At 46.7% G+C, this 12,034-nt stretch overlaps 1 protein-coding gene across 3 annotated transcripts in view; it reads left to right on the forward strand.

The window, feature by feature from the left end:
- The first annotated feature begins 276 nt into the window (after nt 1-276).
- Gfod2 (Gfo/Idh/MocA-like oxidoreductase domain containing 2) overlaps nt 277-12,034 on the forward strand; it is a 47,378-nt gene continuing 35,620 nt past the window's right edge. Inside the window, exon 1 of one of the 3 annotated variants that reach the window (XM_075977149.1) lies at nt 277-465. The gene's annotated coding sequence lies outside the window, so the exon portion shown is untranslated. Of the gene's footprint in view, nt 466-654; nt 674-10,914; nt 11,001-12,034 lie in introns of those variants that run through there. The other 2 variants (XM_075977153.1, XM_075977152.1) reach the window with 2 other exon arrangements.

Below are 12,034 nucleotides of genomic sequence, written 5' to 3' on the forward strand. Positions count from 1 at the left end.
GGTTTCTACAAACAGGTTGCTGTCGAATACAAGGCCTTTCTTTATTCCAGGGAATTCTCTAAAGAATATACATTCTTGACGCCATTGGGCCAACTAGAGAGCGTCCAAGGCAGAAAACCCCTAGCATCAATACCGCTAGCGCAGAAATCGAGACAGCATCAGCCTCCCGGCCGGTTTCATAAGCACCGCCCCAAGGCACGAGCATGCGCAGCTCTGCATCCCGGCCCCTCCTAGCGCGGGTCCACCCCCGTCACAGAGCATGCGCTGTGCTCAGCCGCCCCGCCCCTCCCCTCCAGAGCCCCCTGTTCCTTAGAAACCGGGCGGCGTGTTCCCGGTATCGGTGAGCTTGATTCCGGTGTCCGCGCATCCGCACCAGCCTCCCTCAAGGCGGACCGGTGGCCTCCGAAACCGGTCGGGATCTATGGTCTCGCATGCGGCTCTGGACGGGCGATGCCAGCGTGCCAGGTGAGCGGCAGCCGGCGGCGGATGAGGGCGAAGGAGGGCATGGCGCGGCTGGGAGCGGGCGCTGGCCCGGCCTCTGCCACCGCCCGGCTCCTGAGGTTGGAGGCTAGTATACGCGGGGCCGGGGCTGGAGGAGGCCTGTTCTGAATGCCATTATGTGCCCTGTACGGAGTACGAGGGTCGCACTGGGATTCGTTTCCTCACCTCCGAGGTAGGACCTCGCATTTGGACGCAGAATTTTGGATTCTGTTAAGATCTTGAACCTAACCACATCCCTATCCAGATGCGAAACCCTAGGTTGCCGTGCCTAGTGCGGAACAGATCACTCCATACCTGTGTGAGGATGGGCGCTTTGTGGATGAGAATTTGTGAGGTGTGGGAACTTAAGACAAAGGACTCATCGTGTAGCTGGCCCATCCTCTTGCAAAATGAGATGGGATTTTCAGGCAGCAAATATGTAAGAAAACTGGTGTTCAGGTAACAGCTTGAAACAGGGAACATCCCAGAAGTGTTTGGTTTTCCCTGCCAGCCCCGAACAAGTGCTGTGTCCTGGCTGGCCCTGGCCTACTTTTGTAGCTCAAAAAAGAAACAAAAGACAAAAAAAAAAAAAAACCCTGCTGGATTTGGAGAGACAAAAGATGAGATGAGGTGTTCCTGTCAAGGCTCTATTACACCTGAGTGGCGAGGGAAGATGGGGCTGGAAGATGAGCATTTATGAATGGGTCTGTGAACAGTTCACCTTCCAGACTGCAGCAGGATCTAAAGAGGACAGACATATAAAGGTATAAAACCGCATTGGGTAGACAGCAAGGAAGTTATCATACGTTTGTGTTCGTTGTTCCCCGTATCGTGCTAAGGACAGAATACATGAGGAAGAAGTCGAAACCCAGCTCAGGCACTACTCTGAGGATCTGTGGGCACAAAGACTTCTTGATGGAAGACCATTCAGTTGAAAGAAACAGCCTTTAAAATAGAAAAAAAAATAGAAAAATAAGAGACAACATTGCTGTGATATGCGGTGATAAGGAAAAGATGATCGTCTTTGAGTAGGTGAAGCTAGATTCATTTGTGATAAGGAAACTCATTTCCTTCTGAAAAAACTACACCAGAGAACACAAGAGTGTCAAGACACCCATTTTACAGAAAATAGGAGAAAATTAATGCTTTCGGGCTATGAATTTAAAACATGTTTTGGGGCCAAGAAGTGGAAGTTTTAGTACACAGTTCTATTGGTAGACCCCCCACCCCCGCATTTTTTTTTCTCGGAGACGGAGTTTCTGTATAGCCCTGGCTGGCCTGGAACTCACTCTGTAGACCAAGCTGGCCTCGAGCTCACAGAGATCTGCTTGCTTCTGCCTCCAGAGTGCTGGGATTAAAGGCGTGCGCCGCCACCACCTAGCAACCCTAAACTTAAGATCCTCCTGCCTTCGTCTCCCTAGTACTTGAGAGTGTACCACCATATCTGGTTTTATAAGGCAGCAGGAACTGAGCCCAGGGCCTTGTGCCTGCTAGGCATGCACTGTATGAACTGGGCTACATCAGTAATCTTCCATTAAAAATATTTTTGTATATATATATTTTTTAAAGATTTATTTACTATGCATACAATGTTCTGTTAACATATATTCACCAGAAGAGGCACCAGACCTCATTACAGATGGTTGTGAGCCACCATGTTGTTGCTGGGAATTGAACTCAGGACTTCTGGAAGAGCAGCCAGTGCTCTTAACCTCTGAGCCACCTCTCCAGCCCCCAATATTTTTGTATATTTTATTAATTTATTTTGTGAGCATGACTGTGGAGGTCTGGGACAGCTAGTCCTACTGTATAGATCCTGGGAGTGAACTTGGGTATCAGGTTTGCCAGCAGGTAGTTTTACCTGATCAGCCACTTCCTGGGCGCGCGCGTGTTTGTGCATGTGTGTGCGTGTGTGCATGTGTATGTGAAGAAATTCAAATTGGGTGAGGTTGGTGCATACCTAGGATCCAGGGGGTAGAGGTAGGAAGATGGCAAGTTCTGGGCCAGTGTGGGCTGCATATTAACCACATCAAAACCGCAGAAAGGAGGCCAGAGAGATGGGTCAGGGGTTAAGAACACTTGATGGTGCTCAGCGGTGGTGGCGCACGCCTTTAATCCCAGCACTTGAGAGACAGAAGTGTTGGATCTCTGTGAGTTCAATGCCAGCCTCTTGTACAGAATGAGTTCCAGTATAGCCAGGACCATATAGAGAGATGCTGCCTTGGAGAAAAAAATAAAACCACTTGATGTTGTTACTCAGGATGGGCTGGGTCCCCAGGACTCACATGGTGGCTCACAACCATCCATAAATTCAGTTCCAGGGTGGTCTGGCACCCTCTCATGCAAGCAAAATAAATACTCACAACATAGCCAGATAAATCGAAAACAAAAATCATGTGTGTGTGTATGTATATATATACATATATATATATATATATTTGTTACATATGTGGTTGAGACTTTCAATAAAAATATATACACATAATTTTTTTTTTTGACCCAAGATCTCACTCTGTAAGCCAAGCCAGCCTGGAACTCTCTTTAGCTATCCTCCTGCCTCAGTTTTCCAAGTCAAGACCCACCCTACCTGGCTTAAGTAAGAATTTTTTAAAAAAATTTTTGCATGCAAGTGTGTGTCTGGTGCCATTGAAGAAGAGAGTTTCAGAACCCCTGGAATTGGATTTATGGATGGTTCAGGGAATAGCAGATACTTTTAATTGATGAGCCATTGCTCCAGCCCCAAGTATGAGTTTTTTGTTTTGGGTTTTTTTTTGTTTGTTTGCTTGTTTGTTTTTTTTAATATTTATTTATTTATTATGTATACAATATTCTGTCTATGTATATGCCTGAAGGCCAGAAGAGGGCTCCGGACCTCTTTACAGATGGTTGTGAGCCACCATGTGGTTGCTGGGAATTGAACTCAGGACCTTTGGAAGAGCAGGCAATGCTCTTAACCACTGAGCCATCTCCCCAGCCCCTGTTTGCTTGTTTTTTTTTTTTTTTTTTTTTTTTTTTTTTTTTTTTTTTTTTGGTTTTTCGAGACAGGGTTTCTCTGTGGTTTTGGAGCCTGTCCTGGAACTAGCTCTGTAGACCAGGCTGGTCTCGAACTCACAGAGATCCGCCTGCCTCTGCCTCCCGAGTGCTGGGATTAAAGGCGTGCGCCACCACCGCCCGGCTTGCTTGTTTTTTAAGATATATTTTGGGTGAGGAGCTGAGGAAATGGCCCAGAGGATAAGAACATTGGCTACTCTTGCAGAGGACCCAGGTCTGATTCCCAGCCCCCACATGGCAGCTCACAGCCTTGTGTAACCGCAGTTCTAGGGGATCCAGTGCCCTTTTCCGGCTGTCGTGAGCACCAGGCACGCACACAGTGCACAGATGTACATGTAGATGACTTAGCAGTTAGAAACTTTGAAAAATAACATTTAAAAAAGAGATTTAGTTTGTGAGTGTGCATGTTGCCTGTTTGTATGTATGTATGTGCGCCATATGTGTGCCTGGTACCCATGAAGGTCAGAGGAGAGTGTCAGATCTCCTGGTAGTAGAGCTACAGATGTCTGTGAATTGGCATGTAGGTGCTAGGAACTGAACCCTGACTCTGCCTTAGCAATAAGTACCCTTAACTGCAGAGGCCTTGTTAGGTTGGGATGTGTTCATGGGTTTATGGGCTTTTTTGTTGTTGTTGTTGTTGTTCTTTTTTTTTTTTTGTTCTACAATCAGACACTTTTTTTTTTTTACCCCAGAGAAAAGTGGACTTAAGGAGACTCTCCAGGTGTTTCTAAGTTACTATGGCAATGAAACCTTTGGCAAATAATTGCTTAGCGCCCACTCCATGTTTAGGGTAACTGAGGGCAGCTATCAAGTCTGACCTGCAATAAAGTAATCACTAGTGTTTGACAGTTCAACTGCAAGGAGCCCTTGCCAGATAAAGCAGCAATACTAACAGCATCTACTTTCACTGAACTGCCTTTCTGGTTTTCCCGTCTGTGAATAACGAGGGCATGCAGTGCCGTCTGGTAAAATGAAGCTGAGACAGAGAGGATAGCGGGTAAAATCACAGTCAGCCAGGCCGAGCAGTGCCTGGGAGGCAGAGGCAGGTGGCTCTTTGGGTTTTTTTTTGTTGTTGTTGTTGGTTTTTTTTTTTTTTTTTGGTTTTTCGAGACAGGGTTTCTCTGTGGTTTTCTTTTTTTTTTTTAATGTTTATTTATTTATTATGTATACAATATTGTGTCTGTGTGTGTGCAGGCCAGAAGAGGGCACCAGACCTCATTACAGATGGTTGTGAGCCACCATGTGGTTGCCGGGAATTGAACTCAGGACCTTTGGAAGAGCAGGCAATGCTCTTAACCACTGAGCCATCTCTCCAGCCCCTCTCTGTGGTTTTTGAGCCTGTCCTAGAACTAGCTCTTGTAGACCAGGCTGGTCTCGAACTCACAGAGATCCACCTGCCTCTGCCTCCTGAGTGCTGGGATTAAAGGCGTGCGCCACCACCGCCCGGCTCAGGTGGCTCTTTGTGAGTTCCAGGATAGCCAGAGCTACACAGGTGAGACTCTGTCTCAGAAAAAAGAAGAAGGGAGTGTGTGCCTGTCCTGGGTTCAGGGACAGCGCTTGCCTAGTATGTATCCTGGGTTCAGGGACAGCACTTGCCTAGGTGTGTGTGTCCTGGGTTCAGAGACAGCCCTTGCCTCATATGTGCATGTCCTGGATTCAGTCCACATCGCTTTTTATCATTTTTATCATCAGAGGAAGTCATGACAGGAACTCACTCGATCAGGGCAGGAACCTGAAGGCAGGAGCCGATGCAGAGGTTGTGGATGCATGCTGCTAACTGACTTGCTCAACCTGCTGCTTTCTTAAAGAACCAAGGTTCACCAGCCCGGCCTGGCCCCACCCACAATGGACTGGTTCCTTCCACATCAGTCAGTTCTTAAGAAAATGCTCCAAAGTCTTGTCTACAACCCCATCATATGAAGGCATTTTCTCAATTGAGGGTCCATCTCTCAAGTCTGCCAAATTGCCGTAAAACTAGCCAGCATACATGCTGTTTATTTTAAAATTAGTTTATCCTGTCATTGCTTAGGGTTTCTTTTTTTTTCTTTTCTTTTTTTTTGGGGGGGGGGGGTTGAGACAGGGTTTCTCTGTAGCTTTGGAGCCTGTCCTGGTACTCACTCTGTGGACCAGGCTGGACTTGAACTCACAGAGATCTGTCTGTCTCTGCCTCCTGAGTGCTGGGATTAAAGGCATGAGCCACCACCGCCCGGGCGGCAATGCTTAGGGTTTCTAATATTTCCTAATATATTGATTGCTATCCAGAGAACATTTAAATGCATCTAAGTAATTACCAGATTATAAAGAACTGTTCTCTGCAGTGTATTTCTAAGTATGAAGTTCCAGGGACTTAGTATCTGGTTAGTAGTGAGAACATTTTTTTTAATATTTTATTTATTTATTATGTATACAATATTCCGTCTGTGTGTATGCCTGTAAGCCAGAAGAGGGCACTAGACCTCATTACAGATGGTTGTGAGCCACCATGTAGTTGCTGGGAATTGAACTCAGGACCTTTGGAAGAGCAGGCAGTGCTCTTAACCTCTCCAGCCTGAGAACATGGTTTTTGTCCTGAAGGAGTGTAGAGTGTCAATAGTGGACAGAACATCATTTAAACAGGCACAGAAAATCCTACAATACTTCAGTGAATGATTATTTTCAGCTAGGCACATCCTGTTTGTAACCTGTGTTTTACAGCTGGCCCTTCATTACATAGCAAACAGATAAAAAGTGGTGGTGTGGCAAAAAGAGAAAATGTGACTTCATTGGTTAACGAGGTGTCACCTAGCTAACATCTAGAGCAGTGCTTCTCAACCTCCCTGATGCCGAAAGCCTTTAATACAGTTCCTCATAAAATTATGTTCATTGCTACTTCATAACTGTAATTTTGCTACTGTTATGAATCATAATGTGCGGGGGTGGGGTGGCGCATGCCGTTAATCCCAACACTCGGGAGGCAGAGACAGAGGCAGGCGGACCTCTGTGAGTTCAAGGCCAGCCTGGTCTATAGTGCAAATTCCAGAACAGTCTCCGAAGCTACAGAGAAACCCCGTTTTCAAAACAAAACAAAAGAATTGGGAATGTATTATCTGATATATAAGATATCTGCTATGCGACCCCTGTGAAAGGGTCATTCGACTTCCTGGGGGGGGGGGGGGTTGCAACCCACAGGTTGAGAACTGCTGAACTAGAGGCTAGTAAGCAGATTTTCTTATTTACTTCATTTGCGTGTATATGTGCGTGCCTCTGGGCGTGCGTGTGCCACAGTCCCAGTGTGGAGGTCAGAGGACAGCGTGTGGGAGTTGGCTCTCGTGGAAAGTGCGGGTTTTGGCACTAGCTGTATAAACTGAGGATATGACAGTTCCGAGGTATAGTTGAGGAGGTTTTTATTGTAGACATGAGGGAGAGGATAGCCAGAGGTCTCTGAAAGAGTCCAGAGCATAGAGAAAGTAGTAGATTAAACGTGGCCAGCAGACGGGACCTGTCCATGAGAGAAGAGAAGAGGGAGGAAGAGCCAGAGAGGAGGAAAAAAAGGTTCAGGCAGAGGAGACCAAGAGAGAGGGGGCCAAAAGAGGAAGAAAAAGAGAACATGGCTGCGTAATAAGATTATAGGGGAGGGCTGGAGAGATGGCTCAGTGGTTAAGAGCATTGCCTGCTCTTCCAAAGGTCCTGAGTTCAATTCCCAGCAACCACATGGTGGCTCACAACCATCTGTAATAAGGTCTGGTGCCCTCTTCTGGCCTGCAGACATACACACAAACAGAATATTGTATACATAATAAATAAATAAATATTTTAAAAAAAAGGTTCTTTTAAAAAAAAAAGATTATAGGGGAATGAGAATCTGGCGAAGAGAAGCCCAGGAACTGGAGAATTTAGGGGTGAGAAGAGCTGAGGAGCACTGGAGGCCAGCATGTGCTTTGCTATGCTAACAGGCACCACGGATGGCCGTTTGGACCTGGCAGGCTCTCCTGCCATGTTGGTTCTGGGGATGCAACTCAAATCTGTATGAGAGTGAGTGCTTTTACACACGGAGCTGCTTTGCCGGCCCTGGTGTGCAGTGTACAAGCGCACCAGAAGTGGCTATGGTGACTCCTGCCTGTAATCCAGCAGTTAGGAGGCTGAGGCTGGAGGATCTCTGTGAGTTCACGGCGAGCCTGCTCTACACAGTGAGCCTCAGGCCAAGGCTATGTATTGATATTTTGTCTCAAAAGCAAAAACAAACAAAAAAGTGAAAACCTCAAGTTTGTCCATTGAAAAGCATTACAATGTGAAAACTCACCTTGTTTTTGGTGCCACAGGTAAACCCAGACTATGTGACATACTCGTGTCTAGGGTTGGTGAGACAAGTGCATTGCTGGGGAGTTTGCCCTCAGCGCCTTAAAGATAAACCAGTGTTTGTTTCCATGTTGCTTGCCACAGGCAGGTTCCCAAATCATCAGTCTCTCTGTTCAGCTAGGGCCAAGCAAGAAATGGAAACTGAGCTCCAGGGATGAGGCCTGTTTGAATCACTCCTGTGTGCCCCAGGTCCTGACATGCCTGACTCCATGTGATTGAAAATGGTAGGACATGAACGAGGAAAGAACTCTGGCGACTGTTGTGGGGGAGGGGCACAGGAGGACCTTCGGGTTTGAGGGAAGAGGAATTCCGGTTGGAGACAGACAGCGGGAATTTCCAGCAGATCCTTAGAAGAGTGGAGCCTGAGGTGGAGCTGGAGCTGCGTTGCCAGGGCTGGAGACTGGACGTTAGGAACGTTTCATGGAAGTCATGATAAAATTGAGGGATTAGATTAAATTTTTTGGAGAGAAAGGGCTGAGAATGTTCTTAGGCTGATATCAGCCTGGTACTCACTCTTGGAGCAATATCAGAAAAAAAAAATGTTACTGTCTCTCTCTTGGAGAAAGTGCCTCCTGTTACCCAAGTTGTCCTCATGTTTGCTATAACCTGCTTTTGATGAACTTTTGATCTACTTGCCTCCATCTCCTGGGAGCTGGGATTACAGATGTGGGCCATGTCATAGGGTTTATGGAGTGCTGGGAATCTGACAGGGTTTCAGACATGCTAGGTAGGCAATTACTGAACCACATCCCTAGTCCCTCCTGCTGCTGTATATGTGTGTGTGTGTGTGTCTGTCTTCGTGTCTGTATTCGTGTATGTGTGTGTCTGTCTGTCTGTGAGTGTGTGTGTGTTTGTATTCATGTTTGTATGCATGTCTGTGTGTGTCTTCTAGTGTGCGCTTTAAGACAGGATCTTACTCTGTTGCCCAAGCTAGTCTGATAGTTGGTATGTGACCCACCTGGACTCAGACTCCTGGCAGTTCTCCAGCCTTTGTCTTCTGAGTTCTGGGATTACAGTCATGTGCACCATGCCCAGCTTCTTATGGATATATTGTAAAGAGCCAGTTAGATGGCTCAGTGGGTAAAGGCACTGTTGCTAGCCTGACGACCTGAGTCTGAGTCCTAGTACCTACATAGTAGGAGAGAACCAACTCCTGTAAGTTGTCTCTACCTCCACAAATGTGCACAACAAACAAACAAACAAATGTGACTTAAACAATAGCCAGGAGTGGTGGCTCACATCTTTGATCCCAGCTCTTGGGAGGCAGGTGGATCTCTGAGTTCCAGGCCAGCCTGGTCTACAAAGTGAGTTCCAGGACAGCCAGGACTGTTACACAGAGAAACCCAGTCTCAAAAAACCAAAACAAACAAACAAACAAACAAACAAACCAATAAAGATCTGATAGAGCTGGCAGAGGAATGCTTTTATTACCAGCTGAAGCTTTGTAACCTAATAGCAAACTAAATGCATCTGTGGGTGTTCCATTCACTTCTCCTTTATGGCCCAGTTAGCTGACCCTTGGCGCATAGGGTGTTCATGCTTCACGGACTAGGTCACTGGGCTGGTCCTTGGTGTCCTGTGTACAGTGGAGTGGAGAGTTGGTGCCTCTGTGCTCTAAGGTGGTGGTTGCCTAGCAAGTGACTGCCCTGTCACGCCATAGCTAGTGTAGCTGAGGGTTAGCATCTCTTTCCTTTGTCCTGCTTTTGGTTTTGCTTCCAGTGGGAAGGCGGAAATATGTGACCATGCATAGACTCAGTGCAGGCACTGTTCACATAGATGATATTAATGGAAACAAATTGGTGAGAGTCAATACCTGTTTCCTAGCTCTTCCCCTCTCTTCCCTTCCCAGTTCTTTTCCACTCCTTCTCCTTCCTCATCCCTCCCTTCCCTTTTGCTTCTGGGTTGTTTGTTTGGTTGTTTTTTTTTGTTTGTTTGTTTCTGTGTGTTTGTGTTTCTGTCTCTCTGTGCCTGGGCATATGTTGTAGTGAGAGGTGCATGTCTTGTCTTTCTGTTGTGCGAGTCCCAGATAGCAGACTAGATTGTCATACTTGGCACCAAGTGCCACCAAGCCCTGAGCCATCTCACCAGCCTCTTTTTATTGTTGTTGTTGTTGTTTTTTGGTTATTTTTGTTTGTTTGTTTTTGTACGGGTTCTCTAGGTTGCTCTGGCTGGTCTCAGCCTGCCTCTGTCGCCCAAATGCTGGGATCAAAGGTGTGCACCACCATACCAGACTTCTCCTTTGTGTAGATGTGTGTGTGTGTTTTATTTGTTGTGGTTTAGTTTTGTTTTTTTGTTTTTCTAGACAGGGTTTCTCTTTGTAGTCCTGGCTGTCCTCCTCCGCCGCCTCCTCCTCCTCCTCCTCCTCCTCCTCCTTTTCCTCCTGCTCCACTTCTTCTAATCTAGTCTTGCTGTGTGGTCAAGACTGACCTAAAACTCAGTGATCCTCTTGCCTTAGCCTCCCAAGGGCTGGGATCATAGCTGTGCATCACCATAGCCAGCTTCAGCACTTGGTTTTCTTTCTTTTTTGGTTTCTCAGAGACAGGATTTCTTAGTGTGGATTAGGCTAGCCTCGAACTCACAGCGACCTTCATGCCATGTTTTTATGTGGAAGTCAGAAGATAACTTTTCAGTTCTCCTCTTCAGCCATGTGGGCCTCAGGGGTTGACCTCAGGAGCCATCTCCCCAGCCCAGACAGAGATCCACCTGCCTCTACTTCTGCCTCCCAAGTGCTGGGATTAAAGGCATGCGCCACCACCACCTGGCTCAGTTCTCACTCTTAAGATTTAAAAATAATCATTTATTTAAAGTCAAAAAGATAAAGAAGAATTTAAGAGCCTCACAGGCTGATTTGATTTCCTTATCTCACATTTGTTCGGTGACTGGGTCTTTCCGCAGCCTCCGCTCCTTGTCAGAAGCTGGGCTGATTTTAGACATAGAGCAGTGTGCGAGCGAAGCCGCGTCCTGCCATTCTGACTGCTTGACGTGTGAGCTCTGAGAGAGACAAAGCCCAGGGTGCTGTGGGAACACTAAACTGAACCACTCTTTCCAGCCAAGGACACAGGCTCTCGGAGGAGGGGCTGCTTCAGTGAAGAGCTGACAGTTCCGAGGGGTTAGAGAAGAGCTTTACAGGCAGAGTAAGTGACCTGGGCCGAAGGAGACAAGCGAAGATAGTGGCTAGCCTGGGTCATGCATGTATCAGACCAAGTGGCAGAGAGATGGGAAGTGTCCTGCCTCACTGAGACTGTGAGCATTGTCAAGAAATTTGGGGCCTACGGGTGCTTCCCTTAGGCTAGGAAAACATACTGGGTACCTTTGGAGGTCAAAGTAGTAGTGAATTCAGGTGACACCAGAATGTCCAGTTGTTGGGGAGGGGTGACAGACTGTTGTGGGGGCAGGGAGGCTTCGCTGTTGCCATGTTTCTTTTAAACTGGTTAAATTTGAGTCTCAGTGTTTGTCTGCGTCCTCTGTTACTCTCCTCCCTTTATACTGGTCTGTGGCCTTTGAACACAGCCTCCAGACTGACATGGTGTTCTTTTCTGTAGGGGAAGGAACTTAACTGCAAGGAGGGCTAAGGTGGTGTGGCTCATGTGCTGGGAAGGAGGGGTCAGAGTTGCAGAAGTGGTTCTGGATGAAGGGCTCGCTCTTGAGAGCTCGTGTTGCAATATAAGACAGGATGGGGGGTCAGCTCCTCTTCCTAGTCCTCAGTTTCCTGTCATCTGATGCTTGTTTTCTTTCCTGAATACTTTAACCAGATTCTGTTCCAGACTACTCAACTCTGTGTGTGTCTGTGTACATGTGGATATGTTTGTCTCTGTGTGTATATATGTGAATGTTTGTGTGTACATGTGGATATGTTTGTGTATGTATATGCATGTAAATGTTTGTGTTGTGTATATATGTGTGGGTATGTTTGTGTATGTGTATACATGTGATGTGTTTGTGTGTTGTGTGTATACATCTGTGTATATGTGTGTGCATGTGGATATGTTTGTGTGTTGTGTACATACATGTGTGTGTCTGTGTGTGTGTGTGTGCATGCGCATAAGCATGTGGATATGCGTGCATGGAGGTCAGGCTGATCACAGTGGGTCTCCTCGTTTAGTTTCCACTTTATTTTTGAGACAAGGTCTCTTACTGAACCTCAATTTCACAAAGTTGGCTAGACTAG

Source organism: Microtus pennsylvanicus, chromosome 6, assembly GCF_037038515.1.
Source record: "Microtus pennsylvanicus isolate mMicPen1 chromosome 6, mMicPen1.hap1, whole genome shotgun sequence".
NCBI lineage: Eukaryota > Metazoa > Chordata > Mammalia > Rodentia > Cricetidae > Microtus > Microtus pennsylvanicus.